We start from the raw sequence: 10,286 nt of genomic DNA on the forward strand, positions 1-10,286 counted from the left end.
ACACTGGAGACACAGTGTGGGAATTGTGCCCAATCTGACCCCACCACACCAAGGAGAAACATTAAAGGTGTGCAACAGAACTGCAAGGGGGAGCAGAGCAATGAAGTACCCAGGGAATACTAAAAATGGACTTTGGGGCCAGGGTGTGGCACCCCATCAAACTTGACCTGAAAATACTCCTAAAGATCAACAAACAGACCTGGAACCATTTATAGGCTTTTCTCATTTTGTCATTGTTTTTTGTTGTTGCTGCTGCTTTGTTTTGCTCTGTCTTGTTTTCGTGCATATTTTTCTGCAGGTCTATCTAGATAAGAAAGGCAGGATAAATAATCCAGAGGAGAAAACAACGGGACTGATGGTTCTGGGGGGACATGGGAGAAGGAGAGGCTGGGGAAAGGAACTGGGTGTTAACAAACCCAGGGACAAGGGAATAACAAGTGAATTAAAATTGATGGTGAAGAGGGCCTGGTAGGGCTTGATCAAGGGCAATGTAACCTAGAGGAATTACTGAAACCCAAATGAAGGCTGAACATGATAGTGGGACAAGAAGAAATTAATAGGAAGTAGAGTAAAGAACTAGGAGGCAAAGGGCACTTCTAGAGGTAAAAATACAGGTATATACATATGTAAATATATTTATATATGATGGTGGGGAAATAGATCTATGTACATGTATTTATAGGTTTAGTATTAAGGTAGCATATGGACATTGGGTCTCTACTCAAGTACTCCCTCAATGTCAGAACACTGTTCTATTAACCTAGCATTCCTTGATGCCCACCTTTCTGACAGGATTACTGAAGAGAAAGCAGGTGCATATGCAAATGTGGTTAAGAAAGCTCATGGTGCCTGGCTGTCAAAAGATATAGCATCTGGGATCTTGAAGGCTTGAAGATAAACAAGCGGCCATCTAGCTCAGAAGCAGCAAAGCCCACTTGGAAGAAGCACACCAGCCAGTGTGATCACGAGGTGTTGAAAGGATCAGTATCAGGCATCAAAGCCCCAGAACATAAAAATCATATCATTGTGAATGGGGGGAGTGCACAGTGAAGACCCAAAGCCCATCTGTAGGCAACTGGACATCCCCTTACAGAAGGGTTGCAGGTAGGAGATGGGCCAGTCAGGGTACAATGTAGCACCAATGAAACATATAACTTTCCTCTAGTTCTTTAATGCTTCCTCACTCACACTATCATGTCTTCAAGTCTACCTTACAAGTCTGTGTAGACCAGAGCACGTACACAGGTACAGATCAGAACTGAAAACACAGGGAATCCAGGACAGATAAATCCCTCGGGACCAATATTGAGAGCGGCCATACTAGGAGGGTAAGGGGAAGGTAGGGAGAGAAAGGGGAAACCAAGAATAGGGATCTAATTATAGCCCTCTCTCAGGGGGATGGACAACAGAAATTTAGGTGAAGGGAGACATCGGTCAGTGAAAGACATGGAAAAATAATAATTTATAAATTATCAAGGGTTCATGGGGGGGAGGGGAAAAATGAGAAGCTGATACCAAGGGCTCAAGTAGAACATTTTTGAAAATGATGACAATAAATGTACAAATGTTCCTGATACAATGAAGGAATGTGTGGATTGTGATTGGACGAGCCCCCAATAAAATGATTTTTTTTAAATGAAAAAGAATGGGTGAAGATATTTTCCAATCATAAAACTTGGAAAGGACATTTCCCTGAATGTATAAACTATTACTATCAAATTAAAATACATTGGATAGATATTTCTCCAAATGTGACATAAAAATCACCAATAAGCATAACAATTCTCAATATAGTCAGCTACTAGATACGTAGACTGCAAGAAGTACAACCCATTTGGCTTTGAATAAGTACAGCTAAAATGCTCCTTGAAAGCAAGGATGTGTTGAGTCGTGTCACCTATTGTGGATATGTATCTGGTAAGCCCAACCCTGGAGAAGGACATCACACTTGGTAAAGTAGAGGGGTGGAAAAAACGAGGGAGACCTTCCATGAGATGGACTGACATGGTGGCTGTGACAATGGCTTCAAACACAATGGCAATGGTAAGGATGGTGCAGGACTGGGCACTGTTTTGTTCTGTTGAGCAAAGGCTAACTATGAGTCGGCACTGACTTGACTGCACCTAACATAAACACCTAGATAATTGAAAATCAAAACATTGTGCAATCCCTTAGCACCCTCTAGACAACATTCATAATGAATACTAAAGTAATCATAATAATGAATATGAAATAAATTTTGGCAAGAATTTTAAGAAGCTGGTATTTTGAAATGCAAATTGAATGGTAAAGTGATACAGCCACTTTTGAAAAGAGTTCAGAAAATCCTCAAATATTAAGCATACAGTTGTCAAATCAGCCTTGGGAATATTCTTCTTTCTTTTCCCTAGGGGAGAGCGGGAACGCAGTCCCCCACTACCACAAATCATGCAGTTGAGTTTCCCACATTTGGGGAAATTGCAGGGGTCAGCACACCCGGAGTGCAATGGATAAGCCTTGCCCTGGGAAAACCACCTTCGTGATCATGGTATCTCCCCTGCCAGGATTCACTAGTAGACTAGTGACTGTTTAAAGATAGAGGGCAGGGAAACGAAAGGAGAGGAGAGGGGAGTAATTTAGTATGTAGGGTTTCTCTTTAGGGGGATCCTATTGTACTAATGTTAGATTGTGGGGACGTTTCAGAACTCTTCGAATAGACTTAAATCCCCAGCTTTACAATATCCCACTAAGGACAACTCCTATTTCCCTTTAATTCAAGGCCTAAATCCAAGGCTATTGAAGCAAAACAAGCACAGATGGAAGTTTTACAATGTAGAGACTGGAACAAAATAGCAAACGCATCAAAACTCTAGAATGGGAGATGTTGAAGAACCACATGGGGACCCATTCCAGAGCCGGATATGCAGGCCTGGATTTGGGCAGGACCGGTGGAGAGCCCTGGAAGCAGAATGGTTGCCTACCATCTCTAAGCTTCTTCGTTTGTAAGGAAACCAGGAAAAATTGGTTTGAAATACTGTTTGAAAAGATCGAACCAACTTATAGATGCAACAAATTCTTCATCATGGGCAGCTTTTAAATCATAGAAGTTGCGAACCTTTTCTTACTCGAAAGCCTAACTTCCCAAACTTGGCTAATCCCGTTGGGAAATCTGGTGACAATACAGCTCCATTGGCTCCACCCAAGCCTGGGCATTTTCCATCACCTCATCTGCAGGTGAAAGCTAGACACTGAATGAGGAAGGCCAAAGAAGAAGCGATGCATTTGAAGTATGGTGCTGGCACAGCATTTTGAAAGTTCCATGGACTGCCAATGGAACAAACACATCTGTCTTTCAAGTAGGACAACCAGAAGGCTCCTTAGAGGCAAGGATGGTGACACTGCATCTCAAGTACTTTGGACATGTTGTCAGGAGGAATCTGTCCCTTATCATGCTAGATAAGAGTTGAGAGGCAGTGAAAAAGAGTAAAAGACTTTAACAAGATGGATTAACTCCCCAACTGCAACCATGTACTCACGCATAAGAACAATGGTGAGCACAGCCCAGGACAAGCAGTGCGGATTCCATTGCCAGTGGGTTTCTATTCGTAGCAACTAACAATGACCCCAAAACAACCTAGTGCATCAGAATATCAAAGGGGGGGATTCCAGGGATGTGTAGAATCATCTGATCATTCAAATGATCGGCCAACTGTGAGTATTGAGGTGTTAAATTAAGATTAAATAAGAAGTGTATGCACTTGTTCCTTCAGACTTTCCAAGTTTTAAAACCATATTCAGGATCCACTGGATCTTTGTCATAACCTAGGCACTGCCTGTACTACAGACAGTTGAATTTCACAATTAAAAACATGGAATATGAGTTCTATCTGAACATAAATATTAAAATATTAAAAATAAATAAAACTATCAAATTATTTTTTAAATGGCTTTATGAGATATCTCTAATTCTGGTCCAAATAATTGAAAGTACCATGGACTTCCAATTAATTGAATATTTCTAATCAAAGCTCTATTATTCTGCATCCCCTCATATTTACTTTCCTTTTAGATACTAAATTACATTTATTATTAAATGACATTTAAACATTTATTTTTCTATATGAATGGCCATGTATAATATTCAAAATAGTGAACTTTACTTCACATTTTCATCATTTTGCTGCAACTAAGTTTTAGTATACATAGAGAGTCTTTGCCACTAATAAAAAGGGAGGTACATTAATCAGTAGGAAAAAATCTGTGAATTTTTAAAGATGCTAAAATCAACAAGATCTTGAAAGGTTACATTGGCTTCTAGCTCTTTAGCATAAATACATTTCTTAAAATTTAGATGAATTACCCTGACATGTCCTTTTATTATAAATTTATACTACTAACACAGAGTAAGTGCTATTTGCTCTGTTGCCTCTGAAATAACTCAGGTGTCAACTTCAGCAATTTGCTATAAACACAGAACAGTTTGTATTGTATTTTTTTAAAATAACAAAATCATCCCTCCTACAAAACTGAACTGTTACTAATGCTATAAGCTTGACCCAATTTTCAATTAGATTTGTTTTCCAAATGTTCTGTTTAATGCACTACTTGAAAAACATCCATTATACTCACAGTCTGCTTATTCTTTACTGATTAAATCTAGATCAGATCCACTGGGTCTTATATTATCCTCTATATTTTCAAGTCTTTATTAGAAATGTCTATATGTATGTCCATTATAATAAATTATAAGCAATTTGAGGTCAGATTTCATTCTTGTTGTCATAGAGAAATAAATCCTATAAGTATGATTAACTGATTTTTACCACCTTGACTTATTTCTTATTCATGTTGTAGGGTGTTTCAGGTGGAACAAAGGAACTAAAAGTTTGGCAGTTCAAACCTGCCCAGATGTGTCTGAGAAGAAAGATGGCATGGATGTGAAAACCATGTGGAGTCATTCTGGTCCACATAGAACTTCACTCAACGACCGTTTTTTGTGCTCATTTCCTTACAGAACATTTGATTATGGATGTTCAAAGACATTTTGTATGAGCTGAATATTTCATCATCAGAAATTATATAGAGTGACCATATGTAAACACTTTTAAACCCTCTATTTCTGAAATTGTCTTCCAAAATATATTTTAGTCAGTAATAATCTCGTTTATAACTTGTTTAGAGAATAATTTTTAATAATGATAAATAATGTTCATTTGGCCTGTGATTACTTCATATCTTATTCTATTTCATATTCAATTGATGCTCTTTTGCTCATGTCTGGTAGTTCCATAAAGATTGTAAACTTCTTAAAGTCAGTGACTGTAACACTTTTTAAAATTCTCTTTATTTATAAGAATACTTTTCAATGCTAAGCAGATTTCTTCTTTTGTTCTTTGATATAAAAGTCCTGCTTTTAAGATATAATGAATTAAAAGTGGATGTTGACAGATTTTATATCAGAAAAATGCATGAATAAGTATGTAAGTGAAATCTTATAAGTAGTTGTATTAAGAAGAATGTAACACTGGTACAGATAATAGCTGGAAACACAGGGAATTCAGGACAGATAAACCCCTCAGGACCAATAATGAGAGTAGCGATACCAGGAGGGTAAGGGAAAGGTGTGGGGAAAAATGGGGAACCGATCACTACGATCTACATATAATCCCCTCCCTGGGGATAGACAACAGAAAAGTGGGTGAAGGGAGACATCGGTCAGTGTAAGACATGAAAAAATAAAAATAATTTATAAATGATCAAGGGTTCATGAGGGAGGGAGGGGAAACCATGAGGAGCTGATACAAGGGCTCAAGTAGAAAGCAAATGTTATGAGAACATGAGGGAAACAAATGTGCAAACGTGCTTGACACATGGATGCATGTATGGATTGTGATAAGAGTTTGATGAACCCCAATAAATGATTAAAATAAAAGAATGAAAGTAGATCTTCAAGAATTTTTGTAAATTTGTAAAGTTTTCAATTGTTTTCCCCTTCAGATACTCATAATTCTTTATCATTTTGTTTCTAATTATCAAAAATAAAATAAAATTAATATTTTACTGTTCTTTCATTTATTTTAAATTATTACTTTAAAAAATAACTTTAAAAGGCATTTCAAATAGCAGGTCCTCCAAGTTTTTAAGAATGTCTCTTCTAAACATATCAAGAGTTTAGTTTCCATGTAGTCATTTACATCAATTTGTACTGTGATTTCATTATACTACAGGGGATGTCTAACTTAATTGCATGCTATAATAATATACAATTGTATATATAATAATTGTATATGATCGTATAATAGATAATTGTATATGATAATATATTATATTAATAAAATTATAATACTTTTCAAGTTTTAGGCAAAATAGTGAAATCACAAGTGAGAATGAATGTATATAAAAATGAAGATTAAAAATATGCTATTTTATTAGATGGTTTATATATTAAGTGCAGGCAGCCTGATGCACAGCTGCTAAGCAAAAGACAGTTGGTTCAAACCCATAAAAGCAGCTGGTGTATGGTAGAAGAAGCAAGCAGTGTGCTTCTAAAAAGACTGACAGCCTTACAAACCAGAGAGGCAGTTTTACTCTGTCCTATAGGGTCACATTGGTATCAAATCCATAGAAATGGATTGATACTAAGTACCCAGTGATTTTTTTCTCACTGAAGTGCTGTTCTCTGAATAATCACAAACTTTTCTAAGTGGCAAGGTTTTTAAAATATACAGATTGTATACTTAAAGTAATTAACAGAGGTAATCAATAAAAATAAATGTTAAATGTTGAGATTATTATAAATTAGTTTAGAAAAAATATTTCAAATTTATAAGACTGGGTAAGCGCCTAAGAGACCTTTAAAATGCTAAATTTACTGAAGACAGTTAAAAATAATAATAAAGTAAAACCAACAAAGGAGTGATTGAAAATAAGAATTTTGAAGAGGGAAGTGACATAGATTGAGTTTCCTTCCTTCTATCCTTCTCTCACCTTTCTTTTAAGTTTTTGAAATTTATTATTATTATTATTATTTTTAAATCTAGCGTGAGAGCAGGCTATTTTCACAGGCCCATAGACAAACTTCAGTATTATAGATCAGCTATGCTTCTCTATGTCCATGATACGGCCTATCCATGGGACTTTATGTTCTTTAGACACTGTGCAAACGCCAGATTAATACTTTACGGGAAGGACCCTGCATCTGGTCGTTCTAGTCAACCCTCCTGCCTTTGCTGGAGCTGCTGGGGGAGCTGGATAAAGGGGCACCTAGGGTTGGGGTGTCTGAGGACTAGGATAGGAGCAGGGCGAAAGGAAGGAAGTGGGGATGGGGCAGGATTTTCCCAGCTCTACTCATGCCTCTGCTCACCTGACCACCAGGAACGGCCCAGGCGCCAAAGCCATCAATGGTGCTTGCCCACTGGACAAATTCTAAGAGCCAAAGGACAGAGCCATGTCCTCAGACTCACCTACCTATATCCCACCTATGTTCCAGTGCCGAAAGAGCCTGCGCTTTAAAAGTACTAGCGGGGAATAATGACTAGGGGGAGAAATGCTTTCCATGAAATAAAATAAACTTTTTGAGACCACGCATTATATGTAGTAAGAAAACATCTTAATGAATGTAAAGGAATGTATGCCTGTACTAGCACAAAGAATAAACTATTTGGGGGAAGTTGAGGAAAACTATAGCCACTAAACAGTGATGGATAAATGAACCCCAGACAAGAGTGAGTGAGACTCAAGAAGCCGCTAATTTTCTCTACAGCATCTGCCCAAAGCTATCAGTGGGGCCCCGCAAGGAAGAAAAAAGAGGAAGAAAAGAAGGAAATGATGAAACCGAGTGGAGCTGTTTCTTAGGAGGCATTTTGCAGGCTAAGTCAAACTAGTTTCAAAGGCAAAACTATGGACACTTGTAAAATAAATATAAGATAATGCAAACTTTTTATAAAATGGCTTTCAAAATGAACAGAAAGGAATTCAAAATTATATGACAATTTGTGACTCAGGAAAATGGAAGCGTTTAATGACAGAAAACCTCCCTGAACTGTCCAAATATTAGAATACTATGTAAGGTTCAAAATGGCTAAATTAAAGAATTGAAGAAAAGAATGGTTTTAACAAATTTCAAGACATGCAATGATGGCAGAGAAATAGAAATTTCTGAAAATAATCATGGTTATTCTAGAAAAGTAAATCATTCCAAGATATATATATGAACATATGCAGTTGACCCTAAAATGCTGAGTTTAGGGTTCCAACCGCTTGCATATTAAAAAGTACACATATAGTTTAGAGTTGACCTTTGAACAACCTAGAGTTGAAGGACATGGAGCAACTTATATGTGGATTTACTTTTTCCTGTTGGCATTGCCGTTAGCTTGTGTTGTAAATAACTGTTTTAAAAGCCCTGTTTTGTTTTCATGTAACATACATATAATACACATATAATCTGTGTCCATGCATATATATAAAGTCCTAGGGGTAGAGTGTGTTGTGAGTTGGTTTGGTAAACACAAGGTCAGCAGTTTGAGACTACCAGGCACTTGGTGGGGAAGAGATGAGGCTTTCTACTTCCATAAAGATTCAGCGTCTTAGAAAACCCACTGAGGAAGCTTACTCTGTAGGTTGCCATGAGTCAGACTTGACTTGATGGTAGTGAGGGTTTTGTTCTTTGTTTTCTTTTTAATATATCCAAAAAACAAACTTTCCATTTGCTCCTCAGGCAATATTCATATGGTTCAGAATGATCAAATAATAATTTAAATAAAATTCAATAATCAATTTATTTGGCTAACCATATTAACAGAGTAAAGAAATATACAAAATCTGAGCATGCCAAACAATATAAAATATACAAAATATGAGCATTCCAAACAATATAAAAATTGAAACCATGCACACTAAAAAAGTTCTCAGAAAATTAATAAAACAAGGGTTAGTTCTCAATTTTATAAACTGCATCTATTAAAAAATAATAGAATATTGAAGTTTGCTCTAAGCTTGTGAAAAAGACACTTCCATCATATATTCAAACATTGCATTTGAGCTTAATGCTACTGCAAAAAAATCAAGGGAAAAAATAAGTTCTCAACTTTGTAGAAATTGGCAAGTTAATTTCATATGAAATTTCATATGAAAATGTAAAATATTCAGGGTATTCCAACTTATCTCTAAAAATAATTTTTAAAGTTCTTGTAAGACTGAGCATAAAATCACATCTATTAAGACAAAGTAGTACTTGGATAAGGAAAACAGCCCAGCAATAGATCAACACATATATTCAGCAGGTGCCCAAGCAAGCAAGGAGAGAAGAAAAAAATCAACAAATGATGCTGAAATGATTAGATATCAACATGAAAGAAAATTAAAAAGAAAACAAAAAATTGTTAACTCGACTCTTAAAATACCAAAAATATGATGTATCATAAACTAAATGTTAGATGCTTAAACCATTAATTTTAGGGGTAAGGAAGCAGTTTTAGAAAGTTTATAGAAATCAATAACTGTTTAAATTGATAAATTATTATCCATTAATATAAAAACTTTATACAATAAGATATTCTTCAAGAAAATAAATAGGTAAGCCACAGACTGGGAAAGCAAAACTTTTATCTATCATAGATCAGAATATATTAAAACTCATGCACACCTTTTTTTTCAGTCAATAAAACATTTTTATGGCAAAAAAAAGTCCCTGACATAATTCAAAATCAAAGTCATCATTCAGTATAAAACATTCACTACTATTCTTGCTAGGTACCACCCAGTCCGTTCGACCAGTAAAACAGAATAAAGCTTTATGTTCTTTTGGCATCCACAAAACCAGGGTCACGACTGAACCCACTGGTGCAGCCAGTATCAGTTCCCTGCATTGCAGGTCTTCTTTTTAATCCTTGACTTGCTATCAACAATAATGTATTTTTTTCCAGAGACTTATCTCTCCTGATGAGATTTCCAAAGCATGTAAGACAAATTATCATTCTTCTGACTGCTAAGGAGCATTCTACCTATATGTCCTCCAAGACAGATTGGTTGTTCTTTGGGGACTCCCTGGCAATTCCATTATTTTCACCAGCAACAAATTTCAATGTGTCAATGTTGTTCCAGTTTTCCCTATTCATTATGCAGCTAGCACATGGTGCAGTGAATTAAAATAGCACGAGATGGGTCAGGTACACCTTAGTTCTCACAGTGATATCTCTGCTCTTCAATACATTACAAGTTTTATGTAGCAGATTTGTAATGCAAAAAGTTGTTTTATTTTTTCACTGCTGCTTCATGAATTTGATTGTAGATCCAAGTAAAACGAA

General features: G+C 36.2%; 1 non-coding gene across 1 annotated transcript; it reads right to left on the reverse strand.

Moving 5' to 3' along the window:
• Nucleotides 1–2,387: 2,387 nt before the first annotated feature.
• LOC115868501 lies at nucleotides 2,388–2,546 on the reverse strand. Its single transcript, XR_004045633.1, has one exon. It is a non-coding gene; the product is annotated as a U1 spliceosomal RNA (small nuclear RNA).
• Nucleotides 2,547–10,286: the final 7,740 nt, after the last annotated feature.

This window comes from Echinops telfairi, unplaced genomic scaffold (genome assembly GCF_000313985.2).
Source record: "Echinops telfairi isolate 266 unplaced genomic scaffold, ASM31398v2 ScPeMD7_11;HRSCAF=52, whole genome shotgun sequence".
Lineage (NCBI taxonomy): Eukaryota > Metazoa > Chordata > Mammalia > Afrosoricida > Tenrecidae > Echinops > Echinops telfairi.